The sequence below is a fragment of the Neofelis nebulosa genome, chromosome 4 (genome assembly GCF_028018385.1).
Source record: "Neofelis nebulosa isolate mNeoNeb1 chromosome 4, mNeoNeb1.pri, whole genome shotgun sequence".
In the NCBI taxonomy this organism is placed as follows: domain Eukaryota; kingdom Metazoa; phylum Chordata; class Mammalia; order Carnivora; family Felidae; genus Neofelis; species Neofelis nebulosa.
Window position 1 is genome coordinate 90,964,628 of NC_080785.1, and position 21,672 is coordinate 90,986,299.

Below are 21,672 nucleotides of genomic sequence, written 5' to 3' on the forward strand. Positions count from 1 at the left end.
GGTTAAGCATCTGACTCTTGATTTCAGCTCAGGTCATGATCCTAGGGTTGTGGGGTCCACACTGAGTATGGAGCCTGCTTAAGATTCTCTCCCTCTGCCCCTACCCCCACTTTTGTGCTTTCTCTCTTTCTTAAAAAAATTTTTTTTTAGTCACTGGAGCAGTAGGCCGTATCTACAAACCGGTTTTGCACCAAAGGTTTATTTGTAAGTTGTTATGTGGGACTTGGAATATACTTCCCTATAAAATGGAAGCAATTTCTACTCTGGCTGGGAAGAGCTTTTCTGATCCTTCGTGAAACCAAACTAGATCTGCTTTCCATAGAGGACAGTAGAACCCGACCAATGGAGACCCTGAAGGGACCTTCGTAGGACTGGTGACAGAGGCTGTAATTTTTCTTAAAAAAAAAATCTTTCTAGGGAAGTCTGGCTAGTGGCACCCTTATTTTTCATCTGTTTGTTTTTTTTTTTTTTTCCAGAGGGAAGAAGAACAGAGAAAAAAACCTGTCAGAACTTTGCATAAAGGGTGGAGGGATGAAAGTGAAAGGCGAGGGGTCTTCAGTAAATGTGTGAGAACAAGCTCCTTCAGAGGTGGAAATGGTCTGACTTATCCCTGGTGAGAGGGGGCGGGGAAGAAGGAACAGGCACTCCTGCATCCCCGAATAAGTTCAAAGGAGGGCAGTGCTCCAAGGGCAGTGCTCCAGACCTGGGGGGGCTCGAGGAGGAGGAGAGTGGGATGCAGGATCAGAAATGAAACCCACTGGAAACCGGAACTCTCCCAACGAAGGGAATGACTTTAATGCACAGACTTTGGAGGCAGCAAACAGACTCTTGAGCCTCACCAACAGCAATAGAAATGAGGCGCTTCCAATGGTCCAGGATTTCAGCAGGCCCAATCACCAGAGCGCGGCCCTCGGATCATTGATTCATTTGCAGATGACACTGACCACACAGGCAAATAATTGCCAGTAAACAATGTATGTTTCCGCCATGTGGAAGAGGTAATATCTACTTAGCTGAACGTCTTATTACACCTTGAGAATGTAAGTCCCTGAGTCACACAAGTTATGCAGGGTCACCCAAACAAACAAAATGATCCAAGGACCAGAAAACAATTTAAGAAATGAGATGATCAAACCATAGTACCAAGCTATAGTAATCAAAGCAGTATGGTATTGGCATAAGAACAGACCCACAGGTCAAGCAACAAAAGAGACAGCTCAGAAATAAACCCACATGTATGTGGTCAATTAATTTACAGCAAAGGAGCCAATGGCAAAAGGACAGCCTCTTAATAAATGGTGTTGGGACAACTGGACAGCTACATGCAAAAGAATGAAACTGGACCACTATCTTACACCATACACAAAAATTTACTCAAAATAAAGACTTGAATATAAGAACTAAAGCCATAAAACTTCTAGAAGAAAACAGGCAGGAAGTCCCTTGACATTGGTCTTGGTGATGACTTTTTGAATTTGACACCAAAAGAAAAGGGAACAAAAGCAAAAATAAACAAGCAGTACTATATCAAATCAACAAGCTTCTGCAGAGCAAAGGAAACCATTAATAAAACAAAAAAACAACCTAATGGATGTCAGGAAATATTTATAAATCACACGTCTGATATGGCATTAATATCCAAAATATATAAAGAATTCTACAACTCAACAGCAATCCCCCCCCTCCCCCCCGAATCCAATTAAACAATGGCTAGAAGTGGCCTGGGTGGCTCAGTCAGTTAAACGTCTCACTCCTGATTTCGGCTCAGGTCATGATCTCACTGTTTGTGAGACTGAGCCCTGCATCAGAGCCTGCTTGGGATTCTCTCCCTCTCTCTCTACCCCTACCCCACTTGCATGCACACATGCTCTATCTCAAAATAAATAAACATTTTTAAAACATGGGCAGAGGACCTGAATTTTTCCAAAGAAGACATACTGATAGCTAACAGATTCATGAAAAGGTGCCCAACATCATTAACCATGAGGGAAATGCAAATTCAAACCACCATATCACCTCACACCTGTCAGAATGGCTATTATAAAAAGATAAGCAATAATAAGTGTTGGTGAGGATGTGAGAACCTTTGTGCACTCTTAGCGGGAACGTAAATTGGTACAGCCACTACAATATGGTGGCACCTCGAAAAATTCAAAATAGAATGACCATATGTTCCAGCAATTCTACTTCTGGGTATTTATCTGAAGAAAACAAAACACTAATTCAAAGAGATACATGCACCCCCATGATCAATGCATCATTATTTATAATAGCCAAGATATGGAAACAACCTAAGTGTCCATCGATAGATGAATGGATAAAGAAAATGTAGTACGTACACATACACACACACACACACACACACACACAAATATTATTCAGCCATAAAAAAAAGAATAAAATCTTGCCATTTGTACTAATATGGATGGACCTTGAGGGGCATTTTACTAAATGAAATGAGTCAGACAGAGACAGACAAATACTGTTTGATCTCACTTACATGTGGAATCTAAAAATGAAACAAGAAAACGAGCCAAAAATCCCAAGCTTATAGAGAACAGATTGATGGCTGTCTGGGTGGGGGTGGGTGGGGTGAAATGGGGGAAGGGGGTCAAAAGGTGCAAACTTCCAGTTATAAAATAAATAAAGCATGGGGATATAATGTACAGTATTGATGACTATAGTTAATAATACTCTATTGCATATTTGAAAGTCACTAAGACAGTAGATTTGAAAGTTCTCATCACAAGAAAAAAAATTCTGTAACTATGTGTGGTGATGGGTGTTAACCAGATGTATTGTGGTGATCATTTTGCAACATATACAAATACTGAATCATTATGTTGTACATCTGAAACTAATATAATGTATGTCGATGCACCTCAATCAAAAATTAAAAAAAAAAACACAAAAGAAATGAGATGTACATGGTAAAATCCCAGGAGAGAGCGATTAGGGAGAACACAGGAAGCCAGCATTTAAAGGGTAGGGCAATGCGGTCCCCTGTGCACAGTACAGAGTGATGCTTCTAGAGAGGAGATGAAGGGGAAGTGAATTACTAGGGACAGATGGCAAACATGATCAGGTGGCGTAAGGCCCCCCCCCCCCAAAAAAAAAAGTGATGGGACAGGGAGACACTAAGGGCAGGGGCTGCCCTCCACAGCACGGGCTCTGAACAGATACTGGAAGAATATCAGTGATTTGAGGTTATCCTGAGGCAGCTGTCAGACCACTCACTGGTTTTTTGCTTCTCCCTATTTCTTCAGATCTAAGAAGAATCTTCCATATTTCACGTACTGGTAAGAAAGAAAAAAACCAACAGACCAGTTAAACCAGGATACAGCATCGATTTTAAGATCCATTTCAACTCTGGAGACGCTACCGTGTGAAAATAGAAGCATCTTAGAAGCAAGGAAATACAGTAGATTGATAGGATGCTACCTGTTTGGGGAGGGGTGTGTGGAACTGTGAGACTGCCTCACCCCTCCTCCCCAGCACCAACGAAAGTGGGCACAGGTGTCCAGAATCTACACATGATAGGGGAAAAGCCGAATGTGGGTGAATGTACGACAAAGGATCCACGGAAGAAAGCAGGCCTGGGGACTGCAGGACTCCCCGTGGATCTGATTTACGGTGTCTGTGGAAGGTGGCTTCGCCATGGGGCACAGGTCTCTGGCCACCCTTCTCTGCTCACATAGTGAGTCTAGCCAATGCCAAGCTCACAGCCTCCCGCAGGTGCGCCAGGCCTTAGGGAACGTCTGCCAAGTGCTCGCCTCCCTCGTGAATGAACACCGCGCCCGTGCGTTCTCTCTCTCTATGGCGCAGGTCCTAAAAGCAGGAGCTGGGCTGCACAGGAAATGTTTTTGCAAAGAATGAACCAAGTCTTCTCTCTCAGAAAAGAGCTTCCCTCCAACCTCCTTCACAGGAGCTGGAAAGGAATGCTGCCCATTTGCAAATCAATAACTTACATTGGCTGTGTAGACAATAAAGCGCAAGATGTGATCCTAGAGACCCATAATGGCTCAGTGTTCTAACATAATCCTGCCCTCCACGAAGCAGACAAGAAAACGACACAAGCCTCCTGGCTGTGTCTGCCCAGTGCCACACCGAGGGCTGGTGGTCTGTCTGCTTTTCTTTCTTCCTTCCTTTTTTTTTTTTTTTTTTTTTTTTGGTGGAAAATCAGAAGGCTTCAGCTGAGAACACTGCCAGGAGCTGAAGACACTCGACATTTTACCACTTCCTACTTTTCACAGCTATTTGCATAAGGGTTGTTAGGAAAATACCTATACCAGAAGGGAGACGGCTTAATGGAAAAAGCATTTCAATCATTCACTTTCAGCCAGAATTTCACACACTCGGAGGCACTTGACATTATCCTTGGAAATCAGGAGAGAAACAGCTGCCGAGCAGGCCACACCCCCAGGGAGTTCACAGCCTTTTGATACGAGGGGAGTCACCCGTGCAGAGATTTGCTGGATTCTGTGAAATCCCAGCCAGGAGCAGGAGCTGGGAGATCAGGTAATAAAAGTGATCTCCATCCCACCTGGATCAGCCCCCTGCTCAACCTGCAGAGACAATAAAAAGGGGCCGTGATTGGCAACCTTAATTTTCCCCTGAATGGTTCACTCCCTTCTAATTACTGTCGGAGTCTGGCACCAGGGCGAGAGCCCTAGGCAAGTAGAAATGACCCCAAGTCTTGGATCCCTGGGAACCAAGCCAGCCAGGTGTTCTGGGAATCTAGGAGGGAGCTGTTCTCTACCCACCTGCCCCATCTGAAGGCTTGGCCGAAGCACACCTCTGCTTCCCGTCCATTCAAGAGCCTCTTGGGAACCTCTCCCACCCCAGCAGAAAAAGCAAAGGAATCCATTCCTTCATGAAGGGTAATTCCTGCTCAGACATGCAGTCTGCAGTTCAGACTCAGTTGCTGAAGAACTCTTGGAGTTGCCCACTCAACTTTAGGGAGGCCAGCCCTAGCGGGAGGCACAAGAACCAACCAAAGGATCCAACAACATCTGACCCACTCGGCTGTGGGTGTTCTAGATACAAATGCAGAGGTGTTGCCTTTTATAAAGGCCAAATGGCACGCTGTTTGGGCAGCGGCTCAGCTGAGAGATGTGTTAGGAAGCTGTTGCTGCTGAATGCAGGAATTAAAAAAAAAAAAAAGCTTGTGGAATTTGTGCACTTTCGACCAATATCAAAACTTGAACCTGGAAGATGGTTGCCTGATGGTCTGGCATCTCTCCCTGGCCTAAGCACTCTAAATCCAACATGGGGATTTCCACGCCGCAGCCCAACGCTACTTTACTGGACCTCACTCCCAATTTGCTGGGCACATGGGTGTAACTGCTGGCAGCTTCCCCATTTGGACTGGGTTCCAGATGGTACCTGATTAGCACGTATGAGTCTGTTTTGGCCACTTGGCCTACATTGGACAGTCCATCTGGGCCATCTGAACAGCAGCTGTTCATCAGTTTGTGCACAGGGCAGAATGAGATGTGTCTTCTTTCCCTTCTCCTGTATCTCGGTGTACCCAAAAGACAGGGAAGAGCTTCAACGCCCCGTGAAGACCGGTAGTCTTAGGCCCAGCCCTGCATTGCAGGACAGAGAACGGTGGTGAGTTTACTCCTCAAACTCAGGCCATGAACGCTGATAGGAAAATATACCTATAAAGTACCTACTATGCTCCAGGCATGGGAAAAAGGGATATATACGAGACATGGGCCCTGTCTTAAAGGAACTCAGAGCCCACAAGGAAGAGATGATATAAGAAACAAAAAGATATGATAGATGCCATAACAGAGGCACCTGAACTATGACAAGAAATAGGTGAGGACTTGGTAAACTGTGCATGGGGCTGGGTGGGGGGGAAGGGGTCAGGGAAACTTCATTTGAACGTGGGAAATGGCCAGGTGGACCAAGCCAGAAGTGAGAAGCAGAGGATAAGAGGGGAAGGTGAATGGGGGCAGGGGATGTGCGAGGGGACATTTGCCCACTTCACTCAGTAGACCCTAGGGGGCCACTAGTGTGATTTAAGAAGCAGAGTAACCATCAAGACCCGAGTTTTGGAAAAATCCCTCTGGAGATGGTAAGACTAGATTAGAGAGGCAGTAACTAGGAGAGAGGTCAGTGAGGAGGCTGCTATGAAGGTTCTGGAGAATGAGAATGTGTACAAAGGCTGCCGCTGTGGGGGAGAAGGGGAGGAGCGAGAGCAGAAATGCTTTGGGACTGCAGGCAGGAGGGGAGAGAGGCCCACCTGGGGCCAGGCTGTGCACTGCTAGGTTAAAAAGCTGGTACATTTTATATTTCGATCCAGCTTCCCAACGTACCAGCTCTCTGGACCACATTTTCTGAACCTTCCTGATCCCCAGATTCACCCCTGCCAGACTCCAAGCAACATTCTGGCTTCTATTGCTACCTTGTATATCTTCTCCAGATAATGTATCCCACCTCCCACAGCTTCCAAACGTCTTACCCACCTAACTGTCAAATGCTGCGCCATGAAGCCCTTCACGTCCTCCCCTGCATCTCCACTGGCTCCCAGACCAGAAGTACCAAGAAGAAATGGGGTGCACACCCTGCTGGATCCTATGCATGAGCCCCTTTCCAAATACAAACCACAAGTAACTTACTGGAGGTGAGGTCACCCTTCCAGGTTTACTTGCCCCAGCTGGTATCAGGAATTCCAGGATCCATCTGGTCTACCCATACCCCTAAGTCCTGACCCCATGGAATAAGGCAATCTTGAGAGTCTTCCCAGAAGCCCTTCTGGGATATTTTTCTGGCCAAAGAATCATGCACATAAAATGACAATTCTAATTTCCTTGGTGAAGTCCACAAGACATACGTTTAGGGTGGGACCAGGACAGATCACTGGGGTACATGAGCCCCAGGTGTTTTTCCTGTAAATCTAGTTGCTAGTTCCAAAGGCAGGAGTAACAGTGGACCCTGTGTACGGTATTTATGTTTAGAAGAGGGTTTTGCGATGTAGAATTGCATTGGATTCCTGCAACACGGGAGGTAGGGGAGTTACAAACTCCTGCAAGGAGAACTTGAGAACACATATCCTGTGGCCAGAGTGCCTGGGTTAGAACCCTGCTCTGCCTTTCACTGGCTGGCTGACCTTGGACGAGTACTCGACTTCCTTATGTCTCAGTCTCTCCAGCTGGAAAATGGGACTGATACTAATGCCTAGCACATAATGAGCACTTTGTAAGTGTTCGTTAAAGGAAGACCTCCAATTCGGAGATGACTTTAACATGGTGCTGGTGTGCTGAGGGACTTGCTTGAGGCTGTCTGGCTGGAATATGAGACAGAGAACTAGAATTCCTTGCTCTTAGAGACACGTCAAGCTCCTCTGGGAAGCACCTATTCTCTGGCAAGTTCCTCACTCTTCCTTGGCGAGAGCCTTTTTGGGGAAAACAATGTACATCATCATCCCACAGCAATAATTGTTAAAGCAGAACACATCTTTTTAGGAAAACTTTTAAGATAAAATTTATATAAATATCAAGTTTATATTTAGCCATTTTAAAGCATACAGTTCAGTGGTTCTTAGTCTGTTTACAATATTATGCAGCCATTACCAATATCTAATTGCAGAATATTCACCATCCCCAAAGGAAAATCCAGTTCTTCCCAATTCCCCTCCTTCCTCAGCCCATGGCAACCACTATCTACTTTCTCTATGCCTATTCTGGACATTTCACATAAATGGAGCCATATAAATAGCGGGTCCTTTTTTCTAGCTTCTTTCACTCAGCATGATGTTTTCAAGGTTCATCTGCGTTCTAAAAAGTATCAGTACTCCATTCCTTTTTATGGCTGAATAGCATTCCATTGTGTAGATATACTACATTCTGTGTATCCATTCATCAGTTGGTGGGACGTTGGATTATTTCCACCTTTTGGCTCTAGTAAGCAATGCTTCTATGAATATTGGTATACAGATTTTTGTGAGAACTTGGATATATACCTAGGCGTACCTATGAGTAGAATGGCTGGATCATACAGTAAGTTTTTGTCTAACCTTTTAAGGAACTGTCAAACTGCTTTCCACAGTGGCTATGCCATTTTTCATTCCTACCAAAAACGGAGAAGTGTTTCAATTTCTCTACATCCTCACCAACACTTGTAATTATCCCCTTTTCAAACCCTAAATACATATATTATAGACATCTTAGTAGATGTGAAACACTATCTCATTGCAGATTTGATTTGCATTTCCTTAATGATTCATGATTTTGAACATTTTTTCATGTGCAGTACAGCTTTATGTTCTTGATAGTATGGAAGTTGAGATAAAAAAGGTGTCAGGCCCTTTTTCTGAGATGAAGAAGTATGCTTGGTATACGTGTACAAAACTAACCCCCACACAGATGGCAGCGGGAAACATTATGCCCAACAGACAGGTACATTTGGTCAGTTCCCATGTGTAGCAAGCAAACGGTGGCCTCTAGGGGTAAGGTGGGATTTGGAAAGGCTGCACAGGCCCACGAAAGCTTCCACGTCCATCTGGGGCCCAGCCTGCTCTGTTCCCCTTGCTGGTTATTAGGGCACATCTGTTTTTGCGGGCCTTCTTGGCCACCTCCACCTTTAGGATGGCAGCCCAACTTTGTCCAAGGGCTTGAAATTAGCAAGAGGCTCTGAGACGCTCAGCTGGTAAACCAATTGCAGACCTGAGAAAAGCTGGGGAGCTAAGGATAAATGCCACATGACAGATCCATCTCGTAAGCTAAGGGAGCAGATGGCCTGAAATGCCAGCCAATGTCAGGGCTGGGCACTCACTGAAGCAAAACCTTCCTATAGTAAAGGGGCAGCAAAGTGGCCCTGAGATGACTAGTGCGTGAGCACTGTGAGTTTTGAGCTGCTCTGCCAAAAGCAAAGGCAGAGTCTGACTGGGCAAGTGCCTTTCCCAAAAGAGACCGCTGGCTACCATGGTGAAGAATGATTACCCCAAGTATGGGTGTCCCAGGCCCCATGTTGCCTCTTCTTTTCATTGCTGCCTTTTGGCTATGTTGTCACTTTTCAGGGCCTTCCCCAGAAACAGAAGAAAGAAAAACTCCACTGTGTGCTCCCACAATTCTTGTAGAAAGGTACTGCTGGGAGAGTCAGGCAGAAGCAATGGATTCCTGATCTATTATTGTGCCATAAATTACTCCCCAAATCTGTGGCTGAACACCACGATTTGTTATTATCTCTCACGGTTCTGTAGATTGACCAGACTCAGCTGGGCAGTATTTGCTTAGGATTAGATGTCAGCTGAAGCTACAGTCATATGAAGATCCACTGGGCTGCATGTCTAAGACGGTCATTCACATGGCTGGTGTTTGATGCTGCTGTCAGCTAGAAGTTCAGCAGGGGATGTCCACTGGAGTACCTCATCCCAAGGGGCTTGGGCTTCTTATAGCATGACAGCCGGGAGCATCCCAACAGTGAACGTTCCCCAAGATGCAGGCAGAAATCACAAGGCTCCTATGACTTAGCCTCAGATGTCACACAATGTCACTTCTGTCATCTTCCGTTGGTCAAAAGTGAATCACAGGGAAACCTTCCTGACTCTATGAGGCCATTATTACCCTACCATACAAGGATATCATAAGAAAAGAAAACTACAGGGTGGTTGGGGTGCGTGGGTGGCTTGGTCGGTTAAGCGACTGACTTCGGCTCAGGTCACGATCTTACGGTTTGTGGGTTCGAGACCCGTGTTGGGCTCTGTGCTGACAGCTCAGAGCCTGGAGCCTGCTTCAGATTCTGTGTCTCCTTCTCTCTCTGCCCCTCCTCCAGTTGTGCTCTCTCTCTCTCTCTCTCTCTCTCTCAAAAGTACATAAACATTAAAAAAAAAAAAGAAAACTACAGCTCAAATCCCTTTTTAATATAGATGTAAAAATCCTCAATAAAATACCAGCAAACTAAATTCAGCAACATATAAAAAGGATTATTTATCTTAAACAAGTGGAATTTATCCTAGGAATATAAGAGTGGTTCAACATATGAAAATTAATCCATGTAACACACCATATTAACAGAGTAAAGTATAAAACCGCATGATCATCTCAATGGATGCAGAAAAAGCGTCTGGCAAAATCCAACACCCTTTCATGACAAAAGCTCTCAACAAATTCGGAGTAAAAGGAAACTTCCTCAACTTGTTAAGGGGTGTTTATGAAAAGTCCACCACCTAATGTCATACTTAATAATGAAAGTCTGAATGTTTTCTCCCAAAGATCAGGAACAAGACATGATGTCCAATCTTGTCACTTCTATCCAATATTATACTAGAGGTTCTGGCCAGGGGCACTTAGGGAAAAAAAAGACAAGGAAAGGAAATAAAAGCCATCCAGATTGGAAAGGAAAAGTAAAACTATCTCCATCTGCAGATGGCATAGTCTTATATATAGAAATTCCTAAAGAACACACACACACACACACACACTATTAGAAGTAACAAACACATTTAGCAAGTTGCAGGATAAAAGCCCCATGTACAAGAATCAGTAGCAATGAACAATCTGAAAATGAAATTAAGAGAACAATTCCATTTGTAATTGAATTGCAAAAATAAAATATAAATCAATTTAGCCAAGAGGTACAAAACTTTTACACTGAAAACTACAAACAACATAGTTGACAGAAATTAAGAAATATTTAGAAAGATGGAGGGACACCTCATGTTCACTACTGGAATACTTAACACTGTAAAGACAGCCATACTCCCTAAAATGACCTACAGATTCAACACAGTCTCCATAATAATTCTAGCTATGTTTTTTTGTTTTGTTTTGTTTGCAGAAATTGACAAGCTGAACCTAAAATTTACATGGAAATTCAAGGGGCCCGTATTGTTTCAAGTAGAAACAATTTAAAAAAAGAGCAAAGCTGAAGGACTCCTATTTCCTGGTTTCAAAACATACTACAAAGCTACAGTAATCAAGACAGTGTGGTACTGACATAAGGATACACATATGTATCAATGGGATAGAAATGAGACTCCAGAAATAAGCCCTACATCTATGGCCTGCTGATTTTCAATAGAAGTCCCATGACAATTCAGTGGGAAAAAGAATGGTCTTTTCAACAAATGGTGTGGGGACCACTGGATAACCACAAAAAAAGAATGAATGTGGGCCCCTACTTCACATCATATACAAAAAATACATCAGAATAGATCAGAGATCTCAATATAGGAGCTAAAACTATAAAACTCTTCAAAGAAAGCACAGGAGTAAATCTTTGTGACCTGAGATGAGACAATGGTCTCTTAGATGTGTCACCAAAAGCACAAGCATCAAAAGAAATAATCGATAAACAAAGAGTGATAAAAATTAAAAGCTATTGTGCTCCAAAGGATACCATTAAGAAAGCAAAAAGACAACTCATAGAATGGGAAAAAATATTTGCAAATCATGTATCTGATGAGACTTCTATCCAGACTAAATAAAGAACTCTCACAACTTACTAAAACAAACTAAAACAAAAACAAAAAAAAAAACGAATTAAAAACTGGGCAAAGAATTTTAAACATGTTTCTCCAAAAAAGACTGCTGTATGTGCCAAAAAGCACATTAAACAATGCTCAAAATTATTAGTCGTCAGAGAAATGCAAATCAAAACCACAATGCGATACTGCTCCATACCCACTACCATGGGTATAATCAAAAAGATGGACAATAACAAGTGTAAGCAAGGATGTGAAGAAATGGAATCCTCAGACATTGCTGGTGGGAAGAGAAATTGATGCAGTTGCTTTGGAAAATAGTTTGGTAGCTCCTCAAGAAGTTCAGCACTGAGACACCATAAAATCTACCAACTCCACTCCAAAAACTTGTACACAAATGTTCATAGCAGCACAATTCACAACAGCCGAAAGGTGAAAACAACCCTAATGTCAACTGATGAATGGATAAACAGAATGTGATATATTCATACAATGGAATACTATCCAGCCATAAGAGGAATGAAGGACTGATTCATGCTACAACATGAATGAACCTTGAAAACGTTATGCGAAGTGAAGAAAGCCAGATGGAAAGGCCACATATTGTATGATTTCATTTATATGTAATGTCCAGAAAAGGCAAATCTATAGAGACAGAAAGTGGATTAGTGGTTGCCAAGGACTAGGGAGGAGGGAATGTGAGTGACTGCTAATGGATATGAAGTTTCTTTTTGGGGCAATTAAAATGTTCTAGAATTACATTGTTGTGTTGTTTGCACAATTTTGTGAATATGCCAAGGAAATGGAATTACATACTTTAAAGGAGTGAATTTTATGCTATATGAATTACATTTTAATAAAGCTATTATAAAACATACCCATACACACACATGTGAATTACGGGGTCACCTCAGTGTCCCAGAGAGGGGACTATGTTGGGAGGCATGTTCATTCACTGCAAAAGCATCTGTGAAGATCAGTTATCACGTGCTCTCTAACTTGCTGTTCTCACCGTGGAAGCAGCTGAGGAAGGCTTGACTTGTAAGACTATGATTCACCCTAAGAATTAAAGTCAGCTTGGTAGAGTAGAGAGCATGTGTGTAGTAGAGAGGGGCAGATTCAAGTTCGAATCCTGACCCTGCCACTTATTAGCCACGTGAGCTCACGCGAAGTACTTCATTGTTCTCTGCCCCAGTTTGTTCTTCACGGGGTCATAGGATTAAAAGACTAGTATATATGAAATGTCTAGTAAGTAAGAGTTGTTCAGTAAATGGTAGCTCTTACACTTCATTCTGTCTTGTTAGCATAATTAATACCAGTGGCCCTTCCCAGCATGCAGTAACACCTACCACACAGCTTTGGAGTTATCTGGGAATTTCTATTTTCCTAGCTACTTTGGTCCTTCAAGCTAGATCAAAGAGTCACGGAATTTTTGAGCTATAAGATTTCCTAAAAATCTGCGATCCACATACAAATACAGGCGTGGCAGATTAGCCTTAATATAGAGGGAGCTTTTACAAATCAATGAGAAAAACATGAGGAGACCAATAGAAAACAAAGCCAAAACCATGAAAAAAGCAACTCACACAAAACATACACAAGTAGGTAATAAATATATACAAAATGGTCACCTTCATTAGTAATCAGGAGACTGCTAATTAAAGCAAGGTAACAATTTAAACTTCTTAAGTCTGATGACTTAATATTTGATAATACTTGATCAAATACTTGATAGTATTTGAAAATCTTTAGTGAGGTATTGGCCAAAGTTCAAGAAAACAACCATTCTCGGGGCGCCTGGGTGACTCAGTTGGTTAAGCATCCAACTCTTAAGGTTTTGGCTCAGGTCGTGATCTTACAGTTTCCTGAGTTTGAGCCCTGCGTCTGGCTCTGTGCTGACAGGACGGAGCCTGCTTGGGATTCTCTCTCTCTGCACACACCTCTCCCGCCCCTGCTCATGCTGTCTCTGTCTCTCTTAGAGTAAGTAATAAAAAAAAAAAGAGAGAGCCATTCTCATATACTCTAATGGGAGTGTTAATTGGTACAATACTTCCAGAGGACAATTTAGCAATGACTATCAAAAGCCTCAAATATATCATATTCCTGGACTCAGGATTCCTCTTCTAAAAATATATCCTATGGAAATAATCAAGAACAAGTGCAAAAAATTTAGCTTCAAGGACATTCATTTATTAATGGTCGTATTTTCAGTAATGAAAAACTGAAAACAACCAACCAATATATCCAGTGATAGGGAACTGGTTAAATAAATTAAGGAACACATATACAATGGAATACTTAATAACCTGAAAAGATGCTCATCATAATCAATACAAGATTATCTCACTTTTGTAAATTATTAAAAAAAAAAGCCAGCACTTGTTAATTCTAGGTGACAGGATGAGGCTACTTTTTCTTTTCTTCTTTTGTTGATGTATATTTCCCACAGTGATTGTGTATCACTTTTGTATTAAGAAAAAAACCCACATTTATTAAATTTATTTATTTTGAGAGCGGGGAGAGGGGCAGAGAGAGAGAGAGAGAGAGAGAGAGAGAGAGAGAATCCCAAGCAGCCTCCAGGCTCTATGCTGTCAACGAAGAGCCCAACTCGGGGCTCAATCTCACCAACTGTGAGATCACGACCTGAGCGGGATGCTTAACTGGCTGATCTTAATGCCTCTCTCCTCCTGAAAGTGCTGTACGTAGATTTTCCTTCTACGCAAAGTTAATGTAAATGATGGCTCCCTGAGGACGTACAGGCCTCAAGATGACTTTGAGCATTCTAGAGTCTGGAGTCACTTCCTCGACCTCCCCCCCCCCCCCCACTTCCCATCTAAACTTACAGAGAGATAAAACCTAGCCTCTCCTTCTTCCCGCTCAACCCTTGAAACAGAGTCACCCTGAAAATGGAGGCAAATTCACACATGCTTTCACAGTCTGGGGCTATATCAAGAGCTTTCAGTGTTTCTTAAACTTTCATGCTTTATGTTAAAAATTAATGTAAATTTTGCTTTACACTCTATTTTTGCCCTACTCTATTTCATTAATTCTAAGCTGTACCCCCACCCCCACCCCTCACTGTAACATCTTTAAAATCCGGATGGATTCTTAGAATGGATAGTGGCTGTAGTTCAATTGGCAGTATTTTTTCCCTATGAAATACAATGATGCAAAAATAATCCTTTCCCCTAGAAGTGTTGGCGTAGACCCGAAAGATGTCCTGGTTTGCATGCTGCCAGGCCCCTGCTTTGGGCCCCAGTTTATGGGCCATTTCTCGATGGTGTTTCCTCATGAGCTGTTAAGTCCAGCGGCATCCAGAGTACAGCCCTAGCCAAGGCACTGTGCCTTGTTCCGGACAACGCTCCCCGGTCTCCCCTTCCGGGGATGCCCAAGGGCAGTGAAAGGAAATGACTGAAGAGCCTTGATGAAGGGCTCTGCATTATGCTAGGGGCTATATGCGCCCTTTATTTAATCTTCCCAACAAGCCTATGAGGTACCTGTGATTATCCCATTTTGCAGATGGGAAAAATGAAGCTGGGTGGGGTGAGAGGCCTAGCACAGAACAAACATAGGGCTTCTGCTCTCAAACATCCCGGTTCCCTCGCTGTTCACAGAACAGGGGTCCGTGAGCCAGGTGACCTGTTTGTTTGGAAAGCAACCCTCACTGGCCCACAGGAGGCCCGCTTGCTTGGGAGCTCTGGTCTCCCTGCCTGGCTCCTCAGGCCCTGTGCATGTTCTCACTGGGGGCCCGCTGTGCAGGGTAAGCTGTAGGGCCAGCTCAAGTGGGAGCCCCCAGAGAGTGAGAGTCGATCCCAAAGCGGGCAGAAGGCCAGTCTCTGCCCCCAAAACACTTCAGGTCTTACTCCTTCCAGTTGCCCCCTCCCTTCTAACCCACCCTTCACCTGGAGCTTCCAAACCCACCTTCCTCTACAACACTCTGGTCCTTTGCTCTCAAATTCTCGCCTACTTTTTGCTCATCTTATAATTTACACAGACCCAGCCGGCGGTTAACCTGTGGAAGCCCCTGGACTTCTCAGAACTGTGCCCTCTGCCAGGCAATAAGAGCAGCCGTCTCCTCACCGTCAACAGGGCGCCTGCTCACGAGTGAGCCCTAACCCTCCCTGTGACCGGTTGCTATGGTCAGGACGAACAAGCGGAGGCCCAGAGAAGTGAGGTCGCTTGCCCAAAGTCACACAGCCTTCAGGCAGCAGGGCCAAGATGTCAGTTAAGCTCTGACTGCAAGGCCTGTGTTTTTCCTTCTCTACCAACAATCTCCTCCACTGGCAACCAGACACAGGGATGAGAGTCAAAGGTGGCTTCTTCACCTACTTTCCTGTCTCTTTATCTCTGTCTGTCTTCAGATAAAAAGCTTGAATAGAAATCACGTCAGCAGAGCTAGATTTTAACGTGGTTTCACTACCCAGGCTTCTCTCCAGCTCTCTACCCCGATCCAGGGAAGAGTCTTCCTCAAAGGAGATTTAAAGGTGTCATGAAACCTTAACTCCAAAATTCAACCCCTAAAGCAACTCACACATTCCCTGCTTGCTTGGATCCTCATTCTACGAAGCTTGCGCCGCGGCTATATCTGGGCACATGTGTGTCTCTCCCCTGTGAGTGGGAAATTTCTTTAAACGCCATGTTTTTTTCAAAGGGGAGGGAATGCCATGCCTTTGAAGATCTCAGGAAGGCCACATAACTGCTCCCCAGAAAATGTGTGCACGCACAAAACGTGCCCTCCAAGAGTCTTCGCGCAGTTGGACGGCTTCACAAGCCAAGCGTCCCTACTCTGTGTCCCTCCTGCGCCCTGGCACAGAGCTCTGTACCCGAGGTGCCAAATAATTTTATTTATTTATTTACCCCTCTGCCACCATCCCTGGTCAGAAAGAATGTAGCCACTCACTTTCCCCGTTTCTCCCTCCTGAGGTCTTGTACCATCTTCTCTTGTCCTCCGTGAAGCTCTACCACCATCTTGTTCTAGCCCCTGAGCCTTCGAGCCTGCTCTCTGGACTCATGCCACCCCCACCCCCCACCCCCACCCCCAGAGGCCTGCCTGCTCTGGTCTGAGTGTTTGTGTCCCCTTAAATGCACATGTTGGAATCCTAATGCCCAACGTGATGGTGTCAGGAGGTGGGGCCTAAGAGAGCAGGTCTGGTCATGAGGGAGGAGCCCTCATGAATGGGATTAGGGCTCTTATAAAAATGACCCCCCCCCCCCAAGAGCTCCCTCACCCCCTGCCACATGGGGACACAATGAGAGGTCTGTGACCCGGAAGAGCCCGGCCATGCTGGTGCCCTGCCCTCAGACTTCTGGCCTCCAGAACAGTGAGAAACACATGTTTGTTGTTTACAAGCCTGGCAGTCTGTAATATTTCATTACAGAACCCAAATGCACCCAGACACTGCCTTGGATGTCTCCTTTCTCTGACACTTTGCCGGCTCTGTGCAGCGGGGACCTTACGGCTCTTCTCTCTCACAGATGAAGCTCTGTGGACCCTGCCCCCGTAACTGCCCAAGGTGGCCTTGATTTCTGGCAGAGGGACGTCCAGCACCAGGAGCCCTGATACAGGTAGTTCAGCCCTCCACACCAGCCTCTGCCCAGCAAGCACTCCCCCTCACCCAGGAAGCAAAAGCACCAGGTGCACTCTGGCCTCTCAGCTTTCCAGGCGCAGGAGGGCTCCTCTAGGTAGTAAAACATCCTTGTGCAAATTAGGAAAAGGTGCCCCCACTGAGCAGATGCAGGCCAGGGGGTGCTCAGCCCCTCCGACCCCTTGGCTGGCGTGCCTCGAACAGCATCCTCTTGCACATGTGTCCCCGGCAGCTTTGACAGAGAGATGCACCTGCGCTGAGTGACCTCGGAAGAGCTGAGAAGTCATCCCAGACAAACTGACTTCTCCATCTGACTCCATCTTACACCCAGGGCCATAGCAGCAACGATTCACAATGGCCGAAAGGGGCAAACAGCCCAAGTGTCCATCAATGGAAAAGTGGACAAACAAAATGAGGTAGATATTATTCATTCATCAAAAGGAAGGAGATTCTGATACATACCACAATATGGATGAACTTTGAGAACATTATAGTACAGAAAATAAGCCAATCACAAAAGGATAAATACTGTATGAGTCCACTTTCCTAGATTAAGAAAATTCAGAGAGTAGAGGTTACCAGGGCTAAGGGGAGGGAAGAATGGGGAGTTATTGTTCAATGGGTGTAAGAGTTTCTGTCTGGGATGATGGAAAATTTCTGGAGATGGCTAGTGGTAATAGTTACACAAAACTGTCCACTGAATTGAACCCTTTAAAATGGTTAAAATAGTATGGGGCACCTGGGTGACTCAGTTGGTTAAACACCAGACTCTTTGTTTTGGCTCAGGTCATGATCTTGTGGTTCATGAGTTTGAGCCCCGTGTGGGGCTCTGTGCTGACCATGCGGACCCTGCTTGGGATTCTCTCTCTCTCTACTTGCCCCTCCCTTGCCTGCTCTCTATCTCTCTCAAAATAAATAAAAATAAAATTAAAAAAATGGTTAAAATAATAAATATAATGTATATCTTTAAAAACTTAACAGTTAAATGTGCTCTATACTGTGGCTTAAAAAAAAAAAAAAAGGAAATAGCACACCTTCCTTTCCCTCACTTTGAAAAGAAATGAGGACTTATTATACTTCCCCAAAGAGCTTGACACATCCAGAACATTACCTCAATATCTAATTCCCAGGTGCTCACATCTCCATAGGAGCCCAACCCCTTTGGACACGGGACAGTTTGAGACCCCACTGGATGAGAGGTGCCACACAGATGTAAACATCCCCTTCCCCCTGCCCACCCCCTCCACCCACAGACCCCATCCCCACAGGCAGCTGGTTTTTTCAGTAAGGCCTCGGCAGCCAGGCCCGTTCTGGGTAGGCATGAACCGCCATCCTGTTATAAATCCTTCCCCACAAAGCACTGGAGACTGGTCCCCTCGCTGTGCCAAGAAGTCTTTCTCTGACCATCTGTAATCCATTCAAAGGCAACTGGCAGGAAATGGCAGCAAGGAAAACCCCTGCTCCATGCAACTGGCGGGACCACCTCTCCTCTCACTCCTGGCCGGCAACAGGAAGTCGGCCCTTCTCGGGACACAGAACATCTGTGGGAGTTCTGGAAGCTGCTGGGCGTCTGTCAGGGGCTAAATGGGCTCGAGACAGATGCTCACAAAATTTGGTAAGGAATGCATGCTGTATTGAGTTTTTAAATTAGCTCTGAAGAAAACTCATTTGAAAAACCAAAACAAACCCAGACCCTAAGAGGAAAAAAAAATTATATGAAAACTAACCTCAAAAATGCTTTCTTCTGATTTCTATGGACAATTAGACCACAATTTCAAGTAGTTCAAATCCTCTTGCTGTGGCTCCCCCTCCAATCTGGTATTGTCAGCTGCTTCTTCCTATTAGTGACAGTTTCCTTTTTTGGCACTAAAAGCGGAGGCCCTCAAAGCGTTGCAGTGGTGAGCTGAATCCAGCCTGTATAGGCGTGCTAGAGCTCATTATTAAATTTTCAGGAATATGGTAAGCCAATTATTAAATTGTTAAAAATTATATGATAACAGCTTACAACTAAATGTGTTATAGATCTTAAAAATAATACTCAAAATTTATCAGTTCTTATTTATCTTGCTACATTTTGCTATTCTCTAGGCTTTCAGCACGAGTTGACTACTTTTTTTAGAAAGGGCCAGGTAGTAAATATTTTAGGTCTTCAGCATCTGTCTCAGCCACTCCATTTTGTCACTAAAAGGCAAACGTAACCAGAACAATATGTAATTTAATGAATGTGGCTGTGTTCCAATAAAACTTTATTTATAAAAAACAGTGGCAGGCTAGATCTCCACGATGGGCCATAGGTTGCTAACTGCTGTTCTTAAAGTTGTTTATATCTACTGTATCTGTGTGGTGGAAATCCTATGTAAAAGTGTTATGATGCACATCTCTTCCCAACTCAGAGTTCAGCAATAGCTTGAGATGTTGGGAATTTACAGCATGGAAATTATCAAATGCTACCAAATCAGGGCTTCATTCATTATTATTATTATTATTATTATTATTATTATTATTTTGGTTATCTAAATTTAAGAAAGTGATGGAGAAAATATTAGTAATGCAGATTGAAAAGTCTACCATGTCTATAGCTGTGTTGCGCATAGCACAAAAAATGAGGACATATTTTCTCAGTTACTTGAAAACTATTATCCAATTCAGCAAGGAAGTCACTCTCGTCACCAACAATCAAGTGAAGTTCCAACATACGTCTTTGTTCTTTCACTTTCATCTTACCCACTGACTTACACAAAAATACCAACCAACACTTATGTCGGAGGTACACTTGTTTGTCAATTTCAATCTCAGGTTAGCCAGGGATCCAAGGGTTTGGCAAAAATCAACAAAAGCATTCTGTGAGAATCAACTGACTGTGAAATTTATAATAAAGAGTACCAAATTGTTTACTCTTTGTAAGTTGTATGGTAAACAGCCTCTCATCAGCAAAATGTATAATAAACATATATGTCTACATGCAAATTTCTTTACAGAGTAAGTTGTAAAACATTTACTAGAACAACACTGATTATGATAGGAAAGAACTTACAGGTTAATTGGGCAGCAGGACCTAAAGGTGTGTGAGTGTGTGTGTGTGTGTGTGTGTGTGTGTGTGAGTGTGTGGTTATGAAAGAGAGAACAACCCTCCCCCAGTACACTGAATTTTCCATTCAGTGTACTGAGCAAAACATGACCAAACCAAAAAGGACCCTGTTTCCTGAAAATTCTACATCATAAAAAACTGAACTGTGTTGGGTATGGAGTAGGTGTACAACTGGAATAGATTATGAACTGTTTCTCCGTAGTATTAATGGCAGACTCAGGGCTCTCCATAACTCCTTTCCCTAAAAGTGACTTTTTGGGGAACTCATAATCCTGACCAGGGCTTTACTTGTGCTGTTCTGTCCCTGTAGAGTGCTCCAATGTCTACATCCTATCCGTGATGAAGCATTCATTCATTCATTCATTCACTCATCCTTCAAACATTAACTTGACTCCTATTACACACCCTTCACAGTACTCTAGATAGAACCACAAACCAAACAGCCCCTGCAGGTCAAAGGTCGTGCAGACAGCAGACTGGAATCTTCCTTCCTTGAGTTCCTGGGCACTCAGGCCACATTTCACACTCACTCTCTAGGTGGTGTTTCCAGCCCACTGCATAGCAAGGTCCAGTGTTCCTGGAAGGCAGGTACCAAGGCTTTCCCACTGTTACATCCTGCACAGAGCCCAACCCAGTGCCAACTGGGCACCTGGTCACTTTCTAGTGAATCGGTGATAGAGGATGCACTGCTCTAGCTTCATAACCTACAGACTGTCATTCATCCTGAATTATAATTTAACTTCAGCAGTTTGCCAGACCCAGGTTAAATTCTGGGTTCTAGCTGAAAGGTGGGAGAAGGATTCTTTTTTTTTTTTTTTTTTAAGTTTTTATGTCTTTATTTTGAGAGAGACAGAGACAGTAGGGAGGGGCAGAGAGAGGGAGACAGAATCCCAAGTAGGCACCACACCGCCAGCGCAGAGCCTGACATGGGGCTCGAACTCATGAACCATGAGACCATGACCTGAGCTGAAATCAGGAGTCGGACGCTTAACCTACTGAGCCACCCAGAAGCCGCGGGAGAAGGATTATTTTAAGTGTAATTATCTCCTTCCTCAAATCAAAGAAGAGGGTCACTTTGAGTGTGTGGGATAATGTTACTCAATGTTTTAAAACTCATGCTCTACCAACCAAGATGTGGTCACACTTTACATTTGATGTAAAGCTCGCTATATCTAGAATTTCCTATCGGTGAGAGGTTTTCACACTACACATGCATCCTATTGAAATGCTGGTGCGCCCAGGCTTGTTCTTGTTCCTTCTTAGCTTAGATCATGGGTGCTCAACTCCTTACTCTGAAAATCGGTAATGAGAAGGGAAAACTTGGCCTTTTTAGGAGGAATTTAAAATTTCACCTTTGCTGATAAGTAACAAACAGACCTTCTTTATAAAAAAATGTCAGCCAATAAATGTAGATCCAACTGAGAGAATTTGAAAATGATCATTCTACAACAAGGAAGCAAGTGATTCAGGTAAGGATTATCAATGGATGCCAAGCCAATTCCAAGAAATTTCTTACTGGGGAACTGGGCATTCACTTGGTACCAAAGCACCACCTACAGAATGAC

At 43.9% G+C, this 21,672-nt stretch overlaps 1 protein-coding gene across 6 annotated transcripts in view; it reads right to left on the reverse strand.

Moving 5' to 3' along the window:
- ATXN7L1 (ataxin 7 like 1) overlaps nucleotides 1–21,672 on the reverse strand; it is a 248,477-nt gene that overhangs the window by 210,596 nt on the left and 16,209 nt on the right. The gene's annotated exons all lie outside the window — the stretch shown is intronic.